At 50.8% G+C, this 21,964-nt stretch overlaps 20 non-coding genes across 20 annotated transcripts; all 20 read right to left on the reverse strand.

Annotated features, from left to right (window-relative positions):
* Positions 1–165: 165 nt before the first annotated feature.
* Positions 166–237, reverse strand: Trnae-cuc (transfer RNA glutamic acid (anticodon CUC)). The gene has a single exon. It is a non-coding gene; the product is annotated as a tRNA-Glu (tRNA).
* Positions 238–682: 445 nt separating this feature from the next.
* Positions 683–764, reverse strand: Trnal-uag (transfer RNA leucine (anticodon UAG)). Its single transcript has one exon. It is a non-coding gene; the product is annotated as a tRNA-Leu (tRNA).
* Positions 765–1,500: 736 nt separating this feature from the next.
* Trnah-gug (transfer RNA histidin (anticodon GUG)) lies at positions 1,501–1,572 on the reverse strand. The gene has a single exon. It is a non-coding gene; the product is annotated as a tRNA-His (tRNA).
* Positions 1,573–1,952: 380 nt separating this feature from the next.
* Trnae-cuc (transfer RNA glutamic acid (anticodon CUC)) lies at positions 1,953–2,024 on the reverse strand. Its single transcript has one exon. It is a non-coding gene; the product is annotated as a tRNA-Glu (tRNA).
* A 445-nt stretch (positions 2,025–2,469) lies between these two features.
* Positions 2,470–2,551, reverse strand: Trnal-uag (transfer RNA leucine (anticodon UAG)). The gene has a single exon. It is a non-coding gene; the product is annotated as a tRNA-Leu (tRNA).
* Positions 2,552–3,287: 736 nt separating this feature from the next.
* Trnah-gug (transfer RNA histidin (anticodon GUG)) lies at positions 3,288–3,359 on the reverse strand. The gene has a single exon. It is a non-coding gene; the product is annotated as a tRNA-His (tRNA).
* Positions 3,360–3,739: 380 nt separating this feature from the next.
* Positions 3,740–3,811, reverse strand: Trnae-cuc (transfer RNA glutamic acid (anticodon CUC)). Its single transcript has one exon. It is a non-coding gene; the product is annotated as a tRNA-Glu (tRNA).
* A 445-nt stretch (positions 3,812–4,256) lies between these two features.
* Positions 4,257–4,338, reverse strand: Trnal-uag (transfer RNA leucine (anticodon UAG)). The gene has a single exon. It is a non-coding gene; the product is annotated as a tRNA-Leu (tRNA).
* A 736-nt stretch (positions 4,339–5,074) lies between these two features.
* On the reverse strand, positions 5,075–5,146 carry Trnah-gug (transfer RNA histidin (anticodon GUG)). Its single transcript has one exon. It is a non-coding gene; the product is annotated as a tRNA-His (tRNA).
* Positions 5,147–5,526: 380 nt separating this feature from the next.
* On the reverse strand, positions 5,527–5,598 carry Trnae-cuc (transfer RNA glutamic acid (anticodon CUC)). The gene has a single exon. It is a non-coding gene; the product is annotated as a tRNA-Glu (tRNA).
* Positions 5,599–6,043: 445 nt separating this feature from the next.
* On the reverse strand, positions 6,044–6,125 carry Trnal-uag (transfer RNA leucine (anticodon UAG)). The gene has a single exon. It is a non-coding gene; the product is annotated as a tRNA-Leu (tRNA).
* A 736-nt stretch (positions 6,126–6,861) lies between these two features.
* On the reverse strand, positions 6,862–6,933 carry Trnah-gug (transfer RNA histidin (anticodon GUG)). The gene has a single exon. It is a non-coding gene; the product is annotated as a tRNA-His (tRNA).
* Positions 6,934–7,313: 380 nt separating this feature from the next.
* Positions 7,314–7,385, reverse strand: Trnae-cuc (transfer RNA glutamic acid (anticodon CUC)). Its single transcript has one exon. It is a non-coding gene; the product is annotated as a tRNA-Glu (tRNA).
* Positions 7,386–7,830: 445 nt separating this feature from the next.
* On the reverse strand, positions 7,831–7,912 carry Trnal-uag (transfer RNA leucine (anticodon UAG)). Its single transcript has one exon. It is a non-coding gene; the product is annotated as a tRNA-Leu (tRNA).
* A 736-nt stretch (positions 7,913–8,648) lies between these two features.
* On the reverse strand, positions 8,649–8,720 carry Trnah-gug (transfer RNA histidin (anticodon GUG)). Its single transcript has one exon. It is a non-coding gene; the product is annotated as a tRNA-His (tRNA).
* Positions 8,721–14,997: 6,277 nt separating this feature from the next.
* On the reverse strand, positions 14,998–15,079 carry Trnal-uag (transfer RNA leucine (anticodon UAG)). The gene has a single exon. It is a non-coding gene; the product is annotated as a tRNA-Leu (tRNA).
* A 736-nt stretch (positions 15,080–15,815) lies between these two features.
* Positions 15,816–15,887, reverse strand: Trnah-gug (transfer RNA histidin (anticodon GUG)). The gene has a single exon. It is a non-coding gene; the product is annotated as a tRNA-His (tRNA).
* Positions 15,888–16,267: 380 nt separating this feature from the next.
* On the reverse strand, positions 16,268–16,339 carry Trnae-cuc (transfer RNA glutamic acid (anticodon CUC)). The gene has a single exon. It is a non-coding gene; the product is annotated as a tRNA-Glu (tRNA).
* Positions 16,340–16,784: 445 nt separating this feature from the next.
* Positions 16,785–16,866, reverse strand: Trnal-uag (transfer RNA leucine (anticodon UAG)). The gene has a single exon. It is a non-coding gene; the product is annotated as a tRNA-Leu (tRNA).
* A 736-nt stretch (positions 16,867–17,602) lies between these two features.
* Positions 17,603–17,674, reverse strand: Trnah-gug (transfer RNA histidin (anticodon GUG)). The gene has a single exon. It is a non-coding gene; the product is annotated as a tRNA-His (tRNA).
* Positions 17,675–21,964: the final 4,290 nt, after the last annotated feature.

The following is a 21,964-nucleotide window of genomic DNA, read 5'->3' on the forward strand; positions in this document are numbered from 1 at the left end:
GACTACAGGTATGTGGCTGGATAACAAGTGGATAGACGCTTCATCTCTCTCGCCGTCAGGTGTTGCCGTGAATCATACTTAACGTAGCTTTCTGCACGCGTCAGCGTAGCGTCAGTCGAGCAAAGTCGAGACAAGTCGCATAAGAGGAGCAACAAAAACGCGCAATTCCGGTACCGGGAATCGAACCCGGGCCTCCTGGGTGAGAGCCAGGTATCCTAGCCACTAGACCACACCGGATAACGACGGCAGTGCTCTTTCCAGCGAACGCAGCAGCCACGCACGGTTAACTGACGACAACTGTAAAAAATCCACTCTCTCGCGTTATAGAACGGCGTGCTCCGGACGCATTTCGTGGAGACGAACGCCAGCAATGATGAGAGCAAAAGGTGCCTACAAATGCTGTCGTTGCACCACGCACTGTTCTACGACCATTCACCAAGCAGACGCTCACGCCTTGTTGTGCTGCTTCCTTTGCGGGCAATGAGTGCATCTGCCTTCGACACAGGAGACATTACACGCTTGGCAGCTGTGGGATTGGAACCCACGCCTCCGAAGAGAATGGTGCCTGACACCAGCGCCTTAGACCGCTCGGCCACGCTACCTACACAACACGCGCGTCACAAGAGCTGCGTCCTACCCCACGAGAACACACCGCAACGGCACAAAAATGAGACGTAAAAAGTGGCAACGGTGGGATTCGAACCCACGCCTCCGAAGAGACTGGTGCCTAAAACCAGCGCCTTAGACCGCTCGGCCACGTTACCGTTGCAGCAGCAGCGGCAAAACGTTTCCTTTGTACTACAAAGATCACTTCGAAATGGAAGTATCTTGGCATGTATTTCCACTGCTCTCCCACTGGAAGCGTCCCTTTAGGCCATCCACAGCAAGAAAAAGCCGTGCCCGCCGCATGGTAGCGACGCCACTTGTCTGTAGCTGTCGCAGTTAAGGAGACAGCGTCAAGAGACGTTTTCGTGCCGTGACCAGGTTTCGAACCTGGGCTTTCCGTAACCACTAAATTATCGTAGCTGTAACTGTCAGGCGGAGCTAGAATGCTCCATGTGTCAAACATATGTGAGCTCAAGGAGGTTACACTTGAAGAAAAAGCGGCAGGTTAACGCGATCACAGCGAAACCCCCGACAGCTACAGGACTCGAAACCGCGCCAACAGAGAGACTGGTGCCTTAAACCAGCGCCTTAAAGCGCTCGGCCACGCTACATGCGCTGCTTGGTGCGCCAGTGTTCCTAGCATTTGTACAAACAGTGCACGCCACAGCTTCCTGTTCTGCTGGGACTGGCTGCTCATCCATCGCACTTCAAACAACTGCCCTTTTCGACTACAGAGAGCAGCGGACGTCTGCGCTCTGGGAGGCGACATTACGTGTTGGGGATGAAGTGGTAGTGCAAACTGCGGCCTGCGGAACACGAGTGAAAAAAATCAAGAGAGTACTGTCATTTCGAGTACTCGTCATTGCAACGGCAGCAAGGCAAAACTTTCAAAATTGCCGTGACCAGGATTCGAACCTGGGTTATTGCGGCCACAACGCAATGTCCTAACCACTAGACGATCACGGCCATGGCCACGGAGGCGCCCGCGAAGGCAGCTGGCTGGAATGCAAGTGGCGATACCCAGCAAAGCCTAGGCCAAGGTGTACGCCACAGCAGTGTCAGACACGGTCTCCATCACATGTATACGAGCAAATGAACGTGCCTGCGCTGTCAGGACACTAACTACAGTGGTTAGCTGCATTCACCTCCGTGGCAATGTCTTGCAGTCCCCCAAGCCTCTTGACTACAGGTATGTGGCTGGATAACAAGTGGATAGACGCTTCATCTCTCTCGCCGTCAGGTGTTGCCGTGAATCATACTTAACGTAGCTTTCTGCACGCGTCAGCGTAGCGTCAGTCGAGCAAAGTCGAGACAAGTCGCATAAGAGGAGCAACAAAAACGCGCAATTCCGGTACCGGGAATCGAACCCGGGCCTCCTGGGTGAGAGCCAGGTATCCTAGCCACTAGACCACACCGGATAACGACGGCAGTGCTCTTTCCAGCGAACGCAGCAGCCACGCACGGTTAACTGACGACAACTGTAAAAAATCCACTCTCTCGCGTTATAGAACGGCGTGCTCCGGACGCATTTCGTGGAGACGAACGCCAGCAATGATGAGAGCAAAAGGTGCCTACAAATGCTGTCGTTGCACCACGCACTGTTCTACGACCATTCACCAAGCAGACGCTCACGCCTTGTTGTGCTGCTTCCTTTGCGGGCAATGAGTGCATCTGCCTTCGACACAGGAGACATTACACGCTTGGCAGCTGTGGGATTGGAACCCACGCCTCCGAAGAGAATGGTGCCTGACACCAGCGCCTTAGACCGCTCGGCCACGCTACCTACACAACACGCGCGTCACAAGAGCTGCGTCCTACCCCACGAGAACACACCGCAACGGCACAAAAATGAGACGTAAAAAGTGGCAACGGTGGGATTCGAACCCACGCCTCCGAAGAGACTGGTGCCTAAAACCAGCGCCTTAGACCGCTCGGCCACGTTACCGTTGCAGCAGCAGCGGCAAAACGTTTCCTTTGTACTACAAAGATCACTTCGAAATGGAAGTATCTTGGCATGTATTTCCACTGCTCTCCCACTGGAAGCGTCCCTTTAGGCCATCCACAGCAAGAAAAAGCCGTGCCCGCCGCATGGTAGCGACGCCACTTGTCTGTAGCTGTCGCAGTTAAGGAGACAGCGTCAAGAGACGTTTTCGTGCCGTGACCAGGTTTCGAACCTGGGCTTTCCGTAACCACTAAATTATCGTAGCTGTAACTGTCAGGCGGAGCTAGAATGCTCCATGTGTCAAACATATGTGAGCTCAAGGAGGTTACACTTGAAGAAAAAGCGGCAGGTTAACGCGATCACAGCGAAACCCCCGACAGCTACAGGACTCGAAACCGCGCCAACAGAGAGACTGGTGCCTTAAACCAGCGCCTTAAAGCGCTCGGCCACGCTACATGCGCTGCTTGGTGCGCCAGTGTTCCTAGCATTTGTACAAACAGTGCACGCCACAGCTTCCTGTTCTGCTGGGACTGGCTGCTCATCCATCGCACTTCAAACAACTGCCCTTTTCGACTACAGAGAGCAGCGGACGTCTGCGCTCTGGGAGGCGACATTACGTGTTGGGGATGAAGTGGTAGTGCAAACTGCGGCCTGCGGAACACGAGTGAAAAAAATCAAGAGAGTACTGTCATTTCGAGTACTCGTCATTGCAACGGCAGCAAGGCAAAACTTTCAAAATTGCCGTGACCAGGATTCGAACCTGGGTTATTGCGGCCACAACGCAATGTCCTAACCACTAGACGATCACGGCCATGGCCACGGAGGCGCCCGCGAAGGCAGCTGGCTGGAATGCAAGTGGCGATACCCAGCAAAGCCTAGGCCAAGGTGTACGCCACAGCAGTGTCAGACACGGTCTCCATCACATGTATACGAGCAAATGAACGTGCCTGCGCTGTCAGGACACTAACTACAGTGGTTAGCTGCATTCACCTCCGTGGCAATGTCTTGCAGTCCCCCAAGCCTCTTGACTACAGGTATGTGGCTGGATAACAAGTGGATAGACGCTTCATCTCTCTCGCCGTCAGGTGTTGCCGTGAATCATACTTAACGTAGCTTTCTGCACGCGTCAGCGTAGCGTCAGTCGAGCAAAGTCGAGACAAGTCGCATAAGAGGAGCAACAAAAACGCGCAATTCCGGTACCGGGAATCGAACCCGGGCCTCCTGGGTGAGAGCCAGGTATCCTAGCCACTAGACCACACCGGATAACGACGGCAGTGCTCTTTCCAGCGAACGCAGCAGCCACGCACGGTTAACTGACGACAACTGTAAAAAATCCACTCTCTCGCGTTATAGAACGGCGTGCTCCGGACGCATTTCGTGGAGACGAACGCCAGCAATGATGAGAGCAAAAGGTGCCTACAAATGCTGTCGTTGCACCACGCACTGTTCTACGACCATTCACCAAGCAGACGCTCACGCCTTGTTGTGCTGCTTCCTTTGCGGGCAATGAGTGCATCTGCCTTCGACACAGGAGACATTACACGCTTGGCAGCTGTGGGATTGGAACCCACGCCTCCGAAGAGAATGGTGCCTGACACCAGCGCCTTAGACCGCTCGGCCACGCTACCTACACAACACGCGCGTCACAAGAGCTGCGTCCTACCCCACGAGAACACACCGCAACGGCACAAAAATGAGACGTAAAAAGTGGCAACGGTGGGATTCGAACCCACGCCTCCGAAGAGACTGGTGCCTAAAACCAGCGCCTTAGACCGCTCGGCCACGTTACCGTTGCAGCAGCAGCGGCAAAACGTTTCCTTTGTACTACAAAGATCACTTCGAAATGGAAGTATCTTGGCATGTATTTCCACTGCTCTCCCACTGGAAGCGTCCCTTTAGGCCATCCACAGCAAGAAAAAGCCGTGCCCGCCGCATGGTAGCGACGCCACTTGTCTGTAGCTGTCGCAGTTAAGGAGACAGCGTCAAGAGACGTTTTCGTGCCGTGACCAGGTTTCGAACCTGGGCTTTCCGTAACCACTAAATTATCGTAGCTGTAACTGTCAGGCGGAGCTAGAATGCTCCATGTGTCAAACATATGTGAGCTCAAGGAGGTTACACTTGAAGAAAAAGCGGCAGGTTAACGCGATCACAGCGAAACCCCCGACAGCTACAGGACTCGAAACCGCGCCAACAGAGAGACTGGTGCCTTAAACCAGCGCCTTAAAGCGCTCGGCCACGCTACATGCGCTGCTTGGTGCGCCAGTGTTCCTAGCATTTGTACAAACAGTGCACGCCACAGCTTCCTGTTCTGCTGGGACTGGCTGCTCATCCATCGCACTTCAAACAACTGCCCTTTTCGACTACAGAGAGCAGCGGACGTCTGCGCTCTGGGAGGCGACATTACGTGTTGGGGATGAAGTGGTAGTGCAAACTGCGGCCTGCGGAACACGAGTGAAAAAAATCAAGAGAGTACTGTCATTTCGAGTACTCGTCATTGCAACGGCAGCAAGGCAAAACTTTCAAAATTGCCGTGACCAGGATTCGAACCTGGGTTATTGCGGCCACAACGCAATGTCCTAACCACTAGACGATCACGGCCATGGCCACGGAGGCGCCCGCGAAGGCAGCTGGCTGGAATGCAAGTGGCGATACCCAGCAAAGCCTAGGCCAAGGTGTACGCCACAGCAGTGTCAGACACGGTCTCCATCACATGTATACGAGCAAATGAACGTGCCTGCGCTGTCAGGACACTAACTACAGTGGTTAGCTGCATTCACCTCCGTGGCAATGTCTTGCAGTCCCCCAAGCCTCTTGACTACAGGTATGTGGCTGGATAACAAGTGGATAGACGCTTCATCTCTCTCGCCGTCAGGTGTTGCCGTGAATCATACTTAACGTAGCTTTCTGCACGCGTCAGCGTAGCGTCAGTCGAGCAAAGTCGAGACAAGTCGCATAAGAGGAGCAACAAAAACGCGCAATTCCGGTACCGGGAATCGAACCCGGGCCTCCTGGGTGAGAGCCAGGTATCCTAGCCACTAGACCACACCGGATAACGACGGCAGTGCTCTTTCCAGCGAACGCAGCAGCCACGCACGGTTAACTGACGACAACTGTAAAAAATCCACTCTCTCGCGTTATAGAACGGCGTGCTCCGGACGCATTTCGTGGAGACGAACGCCAGCAATGATGAGAGCAAAAGGTGCCTACAAATGCTGTCGTTGCACCACGCACTGTTCTACGACCATTCACCAAGCAGACGCTCACGCCTTGTTGTGCTGCTTCCTTTGCGGGCAATGAGTGCATCTGCCTTCGACACAGGAGACATTACACGCTTGGCAGCTGTGGGATTGGAACCCACGCCTCCGAAGAGAATGGTGCCTGACACCAGCGCCTTAGACCGCTCGGCCACGCTACCTACACAACACGCGCGTCACAAGAGCTGCGTCCTACCCCACGAGAACACACCGCAACGGCACAAAAATGAGACGTAAAAAGTGGCAACGGTGGGATTCGAACCCACGCCTCCGAAGAGACTGGTGCCTAAAACCAGCGCCTTAGACCGCTCGGCCACGTTACCGTTGCAGCAGCAGCGGCAAAACGTTTCCTTTGTACTACAAAGATCACTTCGAAATGGAAGTATCTTGGCATGTATTTCCACTGCTCTCCCACTGGAAGCGTCCCTTTAGGCCATCCACAGCAAGAAAAAGCCGTGCCCGCCGCATGGTAGCGACGCCACTTGTCTGTAGCTGTCGCAGTTAAGGAGACAGCGTCAAGAGACGTTTTCGTGCCGTGACCAGGTTTCGAACCTGGGCTTTCCGTAACCACTAAATTATCGTAGCTGTAACTGTCAGGCGGAGCTAGAATGCTCCATGTGTCAAACATATGTGAGCTCAAGGAGGTTACACTTGAAGAAAAAGCGGCAGGTTAACGCGATCACAGCGAAACCCCCGACAGCTACAGGACTCGAAACCGCGCCAACAGAGAGACTGGTGCCTTAAACCAGCGCCTTAAAGCGCTCGGCCACGCTACATGCGCTGCTTGGTGCGCCAGTGTTCCTAGCATTTGTACAAACAGTGCACGCCACAGCTTCCTGTTCTGCTGGGACTGGCTGCTCATCCATCGCACTTCAAACAACTGCCCTTTTCGACTACAGAGAGCAGCGGACGTCTGCGCTCTGGGAGGCGACATTACGTGTTGGGGATGAAGTGGTAGTGCAAACTGCGGCCTGCGGAACACGAGTGAAAAAAATCAAGAGAGTACTGTCATTTCGAGTACTCGTCATTGCAACGGCAGCAAGGCAAAACTTTCAAAATTGCCGTGACCAGGATTCGAACCTGGGTTATTGCGGCCACAACGCAATGTCCTAACCACTAGACGATCACGGCCATGGCCACGGAGGCGCCCGCGAAGGCAGCTGGCTGGAATGCAAGTGGCGATACCCAGCAAAGCCTAGGCCAAGGTGTACGCCACAGCAGTGTCAGACACGGTCTCCATCACATGTATACGAGCAAATGAACGTGCCTGCGCTGTCAGGACACTAACTACAGTGGTTAGCTGCATTCACCTCCGTGGCAATGTCTTGCAGTCCCCCAAGCCTCTTGACTACAGGTATGTGGCTGGATAACAAGTGGATAGACGCTTCATCTCTCTCGCCGTCAGGTGTTGCCGTGAATCATACTTAACGTAGCTTTCTGCACGCGTCAGCGTAGCGTCAGTCGAGCAAAGTCGAGACAAGTCGCATAAGAGGAGCAACAAAAACGCGCAATTCCGGTACCGGGAATCGAACCCGGGCCTCCTGGGTGAGAGCCAGGTATCCTAGCCACTAGACCACACCGGATAACGACGGCAGTGCTCTTTCCAGCGAACGCAGCAGCCACGCACGGTTAACTGACGACAACTGTAAAAAATCCACTCTCTCGCGTTATAGAACGGCGTGCTCCGGACGCATTTCGTGGAGACGAACGCCAGCAATGATGAGAGCAAAAGGTGCCTACAAATGCTGTCGTTGCACCACGCACTGTTCTACGACCATTCACCAAGCAGACGCTCACGCCTTGTTGTGCTGCTTCCTTTGCGGGCAATGAGTGCATCTGCCTTCGACACAGGAGACATTACACGCTTGGCAGCTGTGGGATTGGAACCCACGCCTCCGAAGAGAATGGTGCCTGACACCAGCGCCTTAGACCGCTCGGCCACGCTACCTACACAACACGCGCGTCACAAGAGCTGCGTCCTACCCCACGAGAACACACCGCAACGGCACAAAAATGAGACGTAAAAAGTGGCAACGGTGGGATTCGAACCCACGCCTCCGAAGAGACTGGTGCCTAAAACCAGCGCCTTAGACCGCTCGGCCACGTTACCGTTGCAGCAGCAGCGGCAAAACGTTTCCTTTGTACTACAAAGATCACTTCGAAATGGAAGTATCTTGGCATGTATTTCCACTGCTCTCCCACTGGAAGCGTCCCTTTAGGCCATCCACAGCAAGAAAAAGCCGTGCCCGCCGCATGGTAGCGACGCCACTTGTCTGTAGCTGTCGCAGTTAAGGAGACAGCGTCAAGAGACGTTTTCGTGCCGTGACCAGGTTTCGAACCTGGGCTTTCCGTAACCACTAAATTATCGTAGCTGTAACTGTCAGGCGGAGCTAGAATGCTCCATGTGTCAAACATATGTGAGCTCAAGGAGGTTACACTTGAAGAAAAAGCGGCAGGTTAACGCGATCACAGCGAAACCCCCGACAGCTACAGGACTCGAAACCGCGCCAACAGAGAGACTGGTGCCTTAAACCAGCGCCTTAAAGCGCTCGGCCACGCTACATGCGCTGCTTGGTGCGCCAGTGTTCCTAGCATTTGTACAAACAGTGCACGCCACAGCTTCCTGTTCTGCTGGGACTGGCTGCTCATCCATCGCACTTCAAACAACTGCCCTTTTCGACTACAGAGAGCAGCGGACGTCTGCGCTCTGGGAGGCGACATTACGTGTTGGGGATGAAGTGGTAGTGCAAACTGCGGCCTGCGGAACACGAGTGAAAAAAATCAAGAGAGTACTGTCATTTCGAGTACTCGTCATTGCAACGGCAGCAAGGCAAAACTTTCAAAATTGCCGTGACCAGGATTCGAACCTGGGTTATTGCGGCCACAACGCAATGTCCTAACCACTAGACGATCACGGCCATGGCCACGGAGGCGCCCGCGAAGGCAGCTGGCTGGAATGCAAGTGGCGATACCCAGCAAAGCCTAGGCCAAGGTGTACGCCACAGCAGTGTCAGACACGGTCTCCATCACATGTATACGAGCAAATGAACGTGCCTGCGCTGTCAGGACACTAACTACAGTGGTTAGCTGCATTCACCTCCGTGGCAATGTCTTGCAGTCCCCCAAGCCTCTTGACTACAGGTATGTGGCTGGATAACAAGTGGATAGACGCTTCATCTCTCTCGCCGTCAGGTGTTGCCGTGAATCATACTTAACGTAGCTTTCTGCACGCGTCAGCGTAGCGTCAGTCGAGCAAAGTCGAGACAAGTCGCATAAGAGGAGCAACAAAAACGCGCAATTCCGGTACCGGGAATCGAACCCGGGCCTCCTGGGTGAGAGCCAGGTATCCTAGCCACTTTTTTTTTTTTTTTTTTTTTTTTTTCGCTCTAACCAACTTTTTTTTTTTTTAAATGACCCAGTGCAGCTCGGTGGAGGCGCGTTGGGCAGGGGTCGAAACCCGAGGCCTGGCCATGACGTCTCCTCCTCCCTGCACTGAAGCACAGTGGCACCAATACGTAGTAATTGTCCTTGGTTCGGAGTCTCATGATACTGATATGTGGACTCGGGGCTTATTTATGCGTTGTCTGTCCAAACAGGTAAAAGCTTGGCAGGAAGGCAAAGTAACTAAGAGCTAGCGAGAATGTCTCCCCTCTCATGAAGTGAGATCAGTAGCCCCCTATACCGGTGCCATTAATGCAACTGGCGCAGGAGCGAGCAATAGAAGTGGAAACTTAACCAATCCCCTGCTTTTCGAAAACAATACTGAGCATATTCGCAAAGTCCCTCTTAAGATGTGGGAAAGATTGTTGCGTCCAGTACTCATGAAGCATGTAACCAGTAAACGAAATAAAATCGGAAATACCATCACCATCAACCACTGCAAAAATGTAACGGCCAAGAAGCCACATAATGGTGTTGTTCTTTGTCCGGGGATAAAAAACCGTGTCCGGCCAGCAGAGAATATCAGTTGTAAAAGCTGATTCCGAGCTTCTGGTGAGTAACGCCAATTGTCGGCGCAGCCAGTACCACATGCGAAGACGGTCAGCGCAGGTAAATCGGTGTGGGAGCGTATCAACACAACCACACGTTTGACAAAGCGGAGTGACACTTAAACCTATACGATGAAGTCGTTCGTTCGTAGGAATCAGCTGATTAACTACCTTATACCATAGGGAGGCAACAGTTGCGGAATGAACGGGTAAGCTGATATTCGTCCATATGTTACGCCAATGGAAACGGGGATATTGTAAAACAATCGGGATGGAAGAAGAAGACCTGTGCCATTTGTCAAGCAGTGTTCGCGTAGTAAAAACAGGACGACGTTGTAAGTGGAGATCCAGATAACTAATCTCAATGTAGAAGTCCCGAACATGCCGTAGCTTCGCATTTAGAGGTCCTACGTTAATAGGCGGTGACAAGCTCGCAGGACGAACGACATGGAATAATCGCGAAGTAACAGTCGGGGACTCAGAAAATAAAAGATGGAGGGTGCGCTTAACATAAAGGGCAGCAGCCTTGACACGGACATCGGTGAACGACAAGCCGCCCTCAAGTCGCGGCTTCGTAAGAACATCACAACGTAATTTAAAAATGTGCCCCCGCCAAATATATCTGTTAATAAGCTGGACCATTTTTGCACCCTGCATTCTGGGAAGCGGAAACAACTGAGCAACGTAATATACTTTACATAAAACATAAGTGTCTAATACAAGCTTTTTTTGCAGTATCGGTATCGAACGCCATGAGTGTTCGAATAAAACACCTTGAAGCTTGGAAATGGCCACTTGCCAATTTTTCGCAGCCATACGAAGAGGACACCGTTCAAGATAGATACCTAAATGTGTATGATGTTCAACAGCCGTAACCCACGGAACAACCACATGTTCAAAGCCCCGCAAATTCAGGAGTTTGCTTTTACGGGGGTTGATACGAGAACCTGAGGCAGCAGAAAATTTATCTAGTTCCATTTTCAACGGCGGCACTTCTGCGGTGGAACGAAGCAAAACAACCAAATCATCAGCATAAGCTGTTGCTGTCTGGGTAACCCCAGAGATCGTAAGACCACGAAGTGTCGAGTTGAGACGTGTGAGGAGTGGTTGAAGGGAGAGAGCATAAAGGGTCATGGATAAAGGGCTACCTTGCGGGACGCCACGTTTAATATCAATGACCTTCGTCAGCTGTCCATTAATGTCAATCTTAGCAGAAATGCCAGTCGTCATATTCTTAAGAACCAGCAGCGCCTTTTCATTAAAACCGAGTCGGCGCAGCAGAAGCTCTAAAAACGAATGGGACACACGATCAAAAGCCTTACTAAAATCAACAAATAAAAGCGCACAGGAAATATTGGTGACAGCGACAATCGACACAATGTCACGATACCCCGCCAGAGGCGTCAAGATGGAGCGCCCCGGAAAGCAGCTTTGACAAGGAGTTATCACAGGTGTAAGCAAGACGGATAGACGTGCATTAACAGCCCTAGCAGCCGTCTTATAATCAAAATTTAAAAGGGTTAAAGGACGAAAGTCACTAGCTGTCTTCAAACCAGCAGATTTCGGTATCAGGACAACCGTACCTCTCTTGAAATCGGCCGGAATTGTGCCACCATTCAAAATTTCATTTACTATATCCGTAAAAACAGGCCCTATAATAGGCCAAAAGCGAACAAAAAACTCCTTAGGAAGGCCATCCGGACCAGGAGATTTGTGAGATGGTGAACAAGCAATGAAAGCTGAAATTTCGTCTGCAGTAAAAGGAGCTAAAAATTCCATATTATGGTCCTCTGTTAAAACTGATGGGATAGCAGTTAAAATCTCGTCAACATCAAGCGGATCAGAATCAGCCACAGCATATAAGGTCTCATAGTAGCAGGTAAGTTCATGGGTTATTTGATTCTGTAAGGTAAGCCGGCGACCATCAGCTGCCATAAGGCCGTCAATCAATACACGTCGACGGTTCTTGTGGTGACGAAACAGATGGTACATGGAAGTCATCTCATGTGCTAAGGTGGACGGCGGTTTAGATTTAATCTTCAATCCTTCCATCTGAAGCCGTTTAATACTAAGGAGCTTGGCTTTAATTTTCCGAACCTCAGAAAGGTGGGCACATGTCATTCGAGAAGTATCATAAAGTTCGCGAAGCACCGAATAATAATACTCAAAAGTCAGTTTCAGATCTCGCGCTCTATTATAACTGTAGGACATTAAAGTGCGACGTAGTTTTGGCTTCGCACAGTGGATCCACCAGTGAAGCTTAGACGGATAGTATCGCAGAGAACGTAAACACATGTCCCACGCCGTCTGTATTAGAGGTTCGATGTCAGGGTCATCGAGCAGGGAGACATTGAATTTCCACAGCGGCCGATAAAGTTTAAGAGGCTGACGCTCCAAATTAATTATAACCGCAAGAGCACAATGATCCGTAAAACTGGCTGGAATAACATCTACATTTAAAACAGAAACACTAAGGGGATCAGAAATATACAATCGGTCCAGTCGACTACTTGAGGTGGCAGTAAAAAATGTAAATTTAACTAAAGTGGGGTGTTTTACCTCCCACGCATCGCGTAGTCGTAGTTGACGTACAAGAGAATGTAGCTCGAAACAATAATTAAAATGAGGGGATTGGTCCTTAGCTTGTAATACACAATTAAAATCACCCCCCAATATCAAAGTCGCAGGATTTTTGCGTAAAAGATAAATCAGATCCTCTTTATAAAAACGAGACCTTTCCTGCCGTTTGCTGGAACCAGAGGGGGCGTAAATATTAACCAAGGTTGTGTCAAATAACCGACAACCAATACCCCTTCCCGAGTCTAAGAGCTCAATTTCGGTAACGGGGATACCGTCACGAATTAGTAAGGCAGTACCTGTGGAAAACTCAGGCGCAAAATTTATAATAGTGCGAAAGCCAGGAACAAACAGGTGTGCAACGGAGACTTCCTGCAGGAAAACAACATCAGCTGCAGAGTCATAAATGAACTGCTGCAGAGACGCTAACTTCAGAGCAGATTGAATGCTATTTATGTTTAAGGTAATAAACGTGTACGACTGCAACGTCAACCAAAAAAGGGAAAATGAACCCTAATTACACCACATTAGAAGCAACTACATCCAGATCATCAACATCAGACATGGCAGAGGGTGATTGCCCGGAATCAACGGAATCAGAGTCATCCTTTGCATGCTTGTGTTTTTTCCGCACCGCGTGAAGATTGGGGGGCACTTTCACCCGACGGCGTATCTGATGCACACCAGATTTAAGAGCAGGTGGAGTGGGGGGTTCGAGATCAGGCACGTCAACCAAGGCATCCGAAGGATTAGCAGGGCGAGAGGAATCAGAAGAAGGAGCAAGCAAGGGGAAAACTGCATCAGGAACATCGGCACTGGCATCAGAAGGTGTAGGTATTGGAAGTGTAGGAGGTGGAGAGATAGGTTTGGAATCCGCTGAAGCGGAGCGCGCAGTTCTAGAAGCGATTTTCCGACAAACAGCTGCCTGCACCGAAGTGTCGTCAACATGTTGTGATGCCTGTGTCGGGAGGGATGTCAACACCACCTCGACCGAATGTTGGGGCTCTTGCGCCGACGGCGTGGCAGCAAGTTTGACGTCATCAGGCAAAGCAGGAGACACAGTGGGAACAGAATCCAAAACAAGCATGGGAGATTCCGGAATTCTCTCGTCAGATTCGGAAACCGGCTGCGAAACAGCAGCTTCGTCATCAGTGCTACCGGTATCACTAGCACGACGGCGTTTGTTATTGGAAACAGACGGGATCGGTGTAGAAGCAGCCGATACATCTGGGCGAGTGGGTAACGGGGGAAAACCTGCATCAGAGGAAGGTGTCACCCGTTGTGAAGAATCTACTGCAGGAGGCTGACACGAGACAGTGGAGGAAGCTGATGGCACAAGATCGGCAACCGTTAATTTGCGGCGTTGTGATAGCCCATTTTTAAGCACAAACACCCGCTTAGGGCAATTAGCACGAACATGACCATTTTCATTACATAGAAAACACGTACCAACTTGCCCCTCATAAGTAAGATGAACACGATAACCACATACAACCAGATGGGACGGTATATTCGACTTAATATGCATTTCAACCGATCTGATACCATTATAACATTGCAGCTTATGTTGTGCAGACCAACGTTCATTTCGAATTGACCGAACGGTACCGTAACCAAGTAAAGCTTCCTTGAGATAACTGTTTTCAACTTCAGGGGGTAAATTATAAACCCGAACTGTGGTATACGTAATTTCCGCATTTGAAACAGTAACACTGCTAACAGAACCATCTCTATGACGGAACGACACTTGCTCACCATGTTTAAGTAAAATCTTATCTAGCAAAACTGGGTTCAACAATTTCACAAAAAAGCAGTAAAGTTCTGTGTCAAAATACGCCGTATGTACCTGGTCCGATGTAATGCCAATCGTATCCACAATCCATTCGTGAATTTCCAACGAAGTTGGTTGAACATTCCTGGTGGCCTTGTTAAACTGAAAACTGAGAGTACACTTCCGCGGAAACAACCGGGAAGCCATAACACTTAATAAATACGGCAAAAGCCGCTATACAACACAAGACACAACACAAACACTAAGGCGACGAAACAACGAAGAAAAGAAGACAAACAAACGTCACACACAGAAAGTAAATAGTCACAACCCGAGGGAAACGGCGGATCGAATACACAGCACGTCCGATCGCTGTCGCGTCTCAAGCGGAACTACCACTAGACCACACCGGATAACGACGGCAGTGCTCTTTCCAGCGAACGCAGCAGCCACGCACGGTTAACTGACGACAACTGTAAAAAATCCACTCTCTCGCGTTATAGAACGGCGTGCTCCGGACGCATTTCGTGGAGACGAACGCCAGCAATGATGAGAGCAAAAGGTGCCTACAAATGCTGTCGTTGCACCACGCACTGTTCTACGACCATTCACCAAGCAGACGCTCACGCCTTGTTGTGCTGCTTCCTTTGCGGGCAATGAGTGCATCTGCCTTCGACACAGGAGACATTACACGCTTGGCAGCTGTGGGATTGGAACCCACGCCTCCGAAGAGAATGGTGCCTGACACCAGCGCCTTAGACCGCTCGGCCACGCTACCTACACAACACGCGCGTCACAAGAGCTGCGTCCTACCCCACGAGAACACACCGCAACGGCACAAAAATGAGACGTAAAAAGTGGCAACGGTGGGATTCGAACCCACGCCTCCGAAGAGACTGGTGCCTAAAACCAGCGCCTTAGACCGCTCGGCCACGTTACCGTTGCAGCAGCAGCGGCAAAACGTTTCCTTTGTACTACAAAGATCACTTCGAAATGGAAGTATCTTGGCATGTATTTCCACTGCTCTCCCACTGGAAGCGTCCCTTTAGGCCATCCACAGCAAGAAAAAGCCGTGCCCGCCGCATGGTAGCGACGCCACTTGTCTGTAGCTGTCGCAGTTAAGGAGACAGCGTCAAGAGACGTTTTCGTGCCGTGACCAGGTTTCGAACCTGGGCTTTCCGTAACCACTAAATTATCGTAGCTGTAACTGTCAGGCGGAGCTAGAATGCTCCATGTGTCAAACATATGTGAGCTCAAGGAGGTTACACTTGAAGAAAAAGCGGCAGGTTAACGCGATCACAGCGAAACCCCCGACAGCTACAGGACTCGAAACCGCGCCAACAGAGAGACTGGTGCCTTAAACCAGCGCCTTAAAGCGCTCGGCCACGCTACATGCGCTGCTTGGTGCGCCAGTGTTCCTAGCATTTGTACAAACAGTGCACGCCACAGCTTCCTGTTCTGCTGGGACTGGCTGCTCATCCATCGCACTTCAAACAACTGCCCTTTTCGACTACAGAGAGCAGCGGACGTCTGCGCTCTGGGAGGCGACATTACGTGTTGGGGATGAAGTGGTAGTGCAAACTGCGGCCTGCGGAACACGAGTGAAAAAAATCAAGAGAGTACTGTCATTTCGAGTACTCGTCATTGCAACGGCAGCAAGGCAAAACTTTCAAAATTGCCGTGACCAGGATTCGAACCTGGGTTATTGCGGCCACAACGCAATGTCCTAACCACTAGACGATCACGGCCATGGCCACGGAGGCGCCCGCGAAGGCAGCTGGCTGGAATGCAAGTGGCGATACCCAGCAAAGCCTAGGCCAAGGTGTACGCCACAGCAGTGTCAGACACGGTCTCCATCACATGTATACGAGCAAATGAACGTGCCTGCGCTGTCAGGACACTAACTACAGTGGTTAGCTGCATTCACCTCCGTGGCAATGTCTTGCAGTCCCCCAAGCCTCTTGACTACAGGTATGTGGCTGGATAACAAGTGGATAGACGCTTCATCTCTCTCGCCGTCAGGTGTTGCCGTGAATCATACTTAACGTAGCTTTCTGCACGCGTCAGCGTAGCGTCAGTCGAGCAAAGTCGAGACAAGTCGCATAAGAGGAGCAACAAAAACGCGCAATTCCGGTACCGGGAATCGAACCCGGGCCTCCTGGGTGAGAGCCAGGTATCCTAGCCACTAGACCACACCGGATAACGACGGCAGTGCTCTTTCCAGCGAACGCAGCAGCCACGCACGGTTAACTGACGACAACTGTAAAAAATCCACTCTCTCGCGTTATAGAACGGCGTGCTCCGGACGCATTTCGTGGAGACGAACGCCAGCAATGATGAGAGCAAAAGGTGCCTACAAATGCTGTCGTTGCACCACGCACTGTTCTACGACCATTCACCAAGCAGACGCTCACGCCTTGTTGTGCTGCTTCCTTTGCGGGCAATGAGTGCATCTGCCTTCGACACAGGAGACATTACACGCTTGGCAGCTGTGGGATTGGAACCCACGCCTCCGAAGAGAATGGTGCCTGACACCAGCGCCTTAGACCGCTCGGCCACGCTACCTACACAACACGCGCGTCACAAGAGCTGCGTCCTACCCCACGAGAACACACCGCAACGGCACAAAAATGAGACGTAAAAAGTGGCAACGGTGGGATTCGAACCCACGCCTCCGAAGAGACTGGTGCCTAAAACCAGCGCCTTAGACCGCTCGGCCACGTTACCGTTGCAGCAGCAGCGGCAAAACGTTTCCTTTGTACTACAAAGATCACTTCGAAATGGAAGTATCTTGGCATGTATTTCCACTGCTCTCCCACTGGAAGCGTCCCTTTAGGCCATCCACAGCAAGAAAAAGCCGTGCCCGCCGCATGGTAGCGACGCCACTTGTCTGTAGCTGTCGCAGTTAAGGAGACAGCGTCAAGAGACGTTTTCGTGCCGTGACCAGGTTTCGAACCTGGGCTTTCCGTAACCACTAAATTATCGTAGCTGTAACTGTCAGGCGGAGCTAGAATGCTCCATGTGTCAAACATATGTGAGCTCAAGGAGGTTACACTTGAAGAAAAAGCGGCAGGTTAACGCGATCACAGCGAAACCCCCGACAGCTACAGGACTCGAAACCGCGCCAACAGAGAGACTGGTGCCTTAAACCAGCGCCTTAAAGCGCTCGGCCACGCTACATGCGCTGCTTGGTGCGCCAGTGTTCCTAGCATTTGTACAAACAGTGCACGCCACAGCTTCCTGTTCTGCTGGGACTGGCTGCTCATCCATCGCACTTCAAACAACTGCCCTTTTCGACTACAGAGAGCAGCGGACGTCTGCGCTCTGGGAGGCGACATTACGTGTTGGGGATGAAGTGGTAGTGCAAACTGCGGCCTGCGGAACACGAGTGAAAAAAATCAAGAGAGTACTGTCATTTCGAGTACTCGTCATTGCAACGGCAGCAAGGCAAAACTTTCAAAATTGCCGTGACCAGGATTCGAACCTGGGTTATTGCGGCCACAACGCAATGTCCTAACCACTAGACGATCACGGCCATGGCCACGGAGGCGCCCGCGAAGGCAGCTGGCTGGAATGCAAGTGGCGATACCCAGCAAAGCCTAGGCCAAGGTGTACGCCACAGCAGTGTCAGACACGGTCTCCATCACATGTATACGAGCAAATGAACGTGCCTGCGCTGTCAGGACACTAACTACAGTGGTTAGCTGCATTCACCTCCGTGGCAATGTCTTGCAGTCCCCCAAGCCTCTTGACTACAGGTATGTGGCTGGATAACAAGTGGATAGACGCTTCATCTCTCTCGCCGTCAGGTGTTGCCGTGAATCATACTTAACGTAGCTTTCTGCACGCGTCAGCGTAGCGTCAGTCGAGCAAAGTCGAGACAAGTCGCATAAGAGGAGCAACAAAAACGCGCAATTCCGGTACCGGGAATCGAACCCGGGCCTCCTGGGTGAGAGCCAGGTATCCTAGCCACTTTTTTTTTTTTTTTTTTTTTTTTTTTTTTTTTTTTTTTTTTTTTTTTACCTCTGGTTTACTAGACCAGCGCTCTGCCACTTTTTTTTTTTTTTTTTTTTTTTTTTTTTTTTTTTTTTTTTTTTTTTTTTTTTCTGGTGGGACTCGAACCCACAATCCCCGGTTTAGGAGACCGATACCTTATCCATTTTTTTTTTTTTTTTTTTTTTTTTTTTTTTTTTTTTTTTTTTTTTTTTTTGTTGGGCCTCCCTTCTCCCCACATAGCCCATCCAATCGCTCACCTTTTCTGCCTTCGTCGGCTAGCTTCTACGCTTTAATTTTTTAGTTTTTTTTTTTTTTTTTTTTTTTTTTTTTTTTTTATTTTTTTTTAATGGTATAACATAAAGTAAATGAAAACAAAAGGGATGAGTGGCTTCGACTCATGAATGCCATCTCCGAGAAGAAATCCTCTGTATGTGCCGCCTCCATCGGCATTGTGGTTGTTCGTTATTTTTTTCAAATTACCTTTGGCAACCGTACTTTAGGGGCCCTCTTACGTCGGAAAACTGTAAGGTCGGCTTCTCGGGTTGCAATGTGTTCACTCCGTTGCGAGTTCGTCCTGTTTCATCGTGTGGTCTCTTCTCTTTACTGTCCTGTCTTGTCTACTCTTAGCTTTACACCCGCCAATTCTGTGGGGGATCCATGATCGCTTTAATGAGAAAATTTGCGTATTCCAGTTTGTAATGTGGAAGTTTGCGAAGTCCATCGTGCTGTGTTTGTAAATATGTCGAAAAGTCTCCAATACTACGTTCTGAGTTTGTAATAATATAGTAGATTGCTTGTCCTTTCAGCCAGGTTACGGCATTTCGTTTCGTGGTAGGGTAGAGGTCATCGTCCGGTAGAAGTAGACTCTTAAGGGTGATGGCTTGAGGGGACGTGCGTTGTAGAAATGCCAAGAGGTTTCTAACCGCTTTCCAGATGTCTTGCGCCGTACCGCATACGAATGTGTGTTCATCAGTATCTTGCACGTTACAGGTTGCACAAAGGGAAGTATCAGCCAAATGTATCGAATGTAAGCGGGAAGTCGTGGGAAGTTTCCTATTGACCACGTAATACCACAATGCTCTCACTCCCGTTGGCAAATGTGGATGATGAACACTTCTCCATACACGTGGCCAGACTGCCTCGGGGTACTTAACTTCAATACTGTTTCGAGCGTGCGTCGTGAGCAAATATTTGTACACTGCTCGCACTGTGACTATCTGTTCCTCAGGCATTCCCAGGCGGACGTAGCTATAGTCAAGCAAAAATTGCTTGATATGATGAAGGTCGTCTGGTATGTGATGAACATCCACAGGCGCGTCAAGATTAGCCGGCTTTATTTCGTTCAATAGAAAAGCGGTGATACTATTAGGCGAATTCTTCCATCTGTTAAATGTAGAACTGACGTACAAGGCCCGTGTCTTCGTATAGACGTCGATGAGGTTGAGACCACCTGACGCCGACGGCAGAGTCAACGTAGAATACTTGACTTTGAAAATGTGGCCGCGGCTGACGAAGTGGCCGAAGGCAGCTAACAATCTGCTTGCCATCGGGAGGGGTAGCGGAAGTACGCGTGCCACATAGTTAACTTTAGAGACGAGATAAATGTTCACCAAGGCCACGCGCTGTATTTCGTCCAGCGACCTGAGGGTATGTTGACGTATGCTCGCGCGCACTGTATTTAGCAAATCCTTGTAATTGATTGCAATCGTGCGTCGGATGTCACGAGTAAATTTCACTCCCAAGCACTTCATGACCGTGATCACCTTGATCTGTCCAGGAATAGGGGCCTTCAATCCGCGACCGATGTTCAGGACACCGGACTTCATTACATTCAACTGAGCCCCCGCCGCCTTCCTATACTGCTCTACTATGTCCATCGCCGTCCGTATCTCAGACGTGGTTCGCACAAGAAAGGCCACATCATCCGCGTAGGCGCGGCATACAAACTTGTGACCATACATCAGGACACCCTGGAGTCGTGAGGTCAGCGCTGTTAATAGCGGCTCGATGGCGATAGCAAACAGCGCCATCGACATAGGGCAGCCCTGTCTGACCGAACTTTCAATAGTTATCGGCCCCACTGATCGCCCGTTGAGCAAAATCGTGGACTGGGAGTGGCGCAGCAGTCGTGCGATGATGGTGAGGAAACGGTGGGGGAAGTTCATTGTCTGCATGGTTTTCAGTAAATACTCATGGTTCACACGGTCGAATGCTTTGTCAAAATCGAGAGCAACCAAGGCGCACGGAATGCGACAGGCGGCAGCTACCGCTATGACGTCGCGATAGTCACACAAGGTGTCGTGAATGTTGCGGCCTATACCGACACTCGTTTGTGGCGGGGCTGTAACCGTGTTCATCACCGGTTTGAGTCTCCTAGCTATAATCCTTGCAAAGATCTTATAATCACAGTTTAGAAGTGTGAGCGGGCGGTAGTGTTTTGCGGATTGCGCCAATGGTGACTTAGGAACCGGTATGATCAAGCCCTCACTGAATTGTCGCGGGATGTCTTTGTCGGGGTCCATTAATTCCTGGCATATGCACGTCAGTTTCGGTAACAACAGTCGTTTAAATGTGCGATAGAACTCCACCGGTAGGCCGTCTGGACCAGGTGACTTGTTCTCAGGGCCCGTCAGCAGTGCATCTTCTACTTCCTCTTCTGTAGGTTCAGCCAACAATTGAAGTGCTTCCGTCTGATTCACCTTGCGGGTTATACCCGACAGTAAAGCCTCCATCGCCTCGTGATCCACAGGGCCAGCGGCGTATAGCGTCGCATAATAGTGCTTCATCTCAGCTGATATCTCACGCTGCTGCAACAACAAACATCCGTCCTCCGTCCGTAGTTCAGTGACCAGTTTCCTGCGGCGACCTGTCCGCTCCTTAAGTACGTGATAGATGGAAGGTTGCTCGCCTGCGACACCGTCACGAAGTCGCGCCCTGACTTTGCACCCGATGAGCTTTTGACGCGTCAAAGCCGTAATCGTGGCTTTTATCCGTTGTATTTCCTGGTGATTGTCTATAATCGACGCGTCCGGGCGGTATAAGTCTCGAAGGACCTGGAAATAGAACTCGACCGTCCTGGTGTACCATTCCTTCCTGTCACGGGAGTATCTCATAAAGGCCTTCCTGATCGTCGGTTTTGCACAGTTTAGCCACCATTCCAACGCCGAGGCATATTGAGAAAACCTGCTCTCACAAGCCGCCCAAGACGCAGCGAAGAGTTCATGGCATGCCTGTTCGTCCAAATGCGATACATTCAACTTCCAGTATCCTCTTCCACGGTACGTCCCTTGGCGTTGGAGGTTGAGTGTACAAATGTACGCCGCGTGGTCAGAGAAGACGGTCGGCCATATCTCCGTCTGCAAAAGTCTTCGACTTAAATCCAGCGTGACGTAAATACGATCGAGTCGGCTGGCGGAGTGAGTCGTGATATGCGTGAATCCTGGCCTATCGCCATTGACGTGTTCCCAGGTATCAATAAAATGAAAGTCCCGTATTATAGCCGCTAGATCCGGACAAGTGTTAAAATGTGGCGTCTGGTCTTTCGGAGATAGGACGCAGTTGTAGTCGCCACCGAATATAATGTGGTCGTAATGGCCTACAAGCAATGGTGCAATAGCATCGTTAAAAACGACGCCCGTTGCGGTCTATTACCAGTCCCTGAAGGGGCATAGACGTTGACAATACGAGTATCGTAAATGGTGAGTGCCATACCTCTCGCCGTTGGGAGGTACTCTACGTCAGTCGCTAGTATCCCTTCCTTTGTGAGGATGGCTGTTCCAAGTTCTTGCACAGTCCCGGGATGAGTGAAGGCTATATATCCACTAATCGT

Source organism: Schistocerca serialis, unplaced genomic scaffold (assembly GCF_023864345.2).
Source record: "Schistocerca serialis cubense isolate TAMUIC-IGC-003099 unplaced genomic scaffold, iqSchSeri2.2 HiC_scaffold_759, whole genome shotgun sequence".
Classification (NCBI taxonomy): Eukaryota; Metazoa; Arthropoda; class Insecta; order Orthoptera; family Acrididae; genus Schistocerca; species Schistocerca serialis.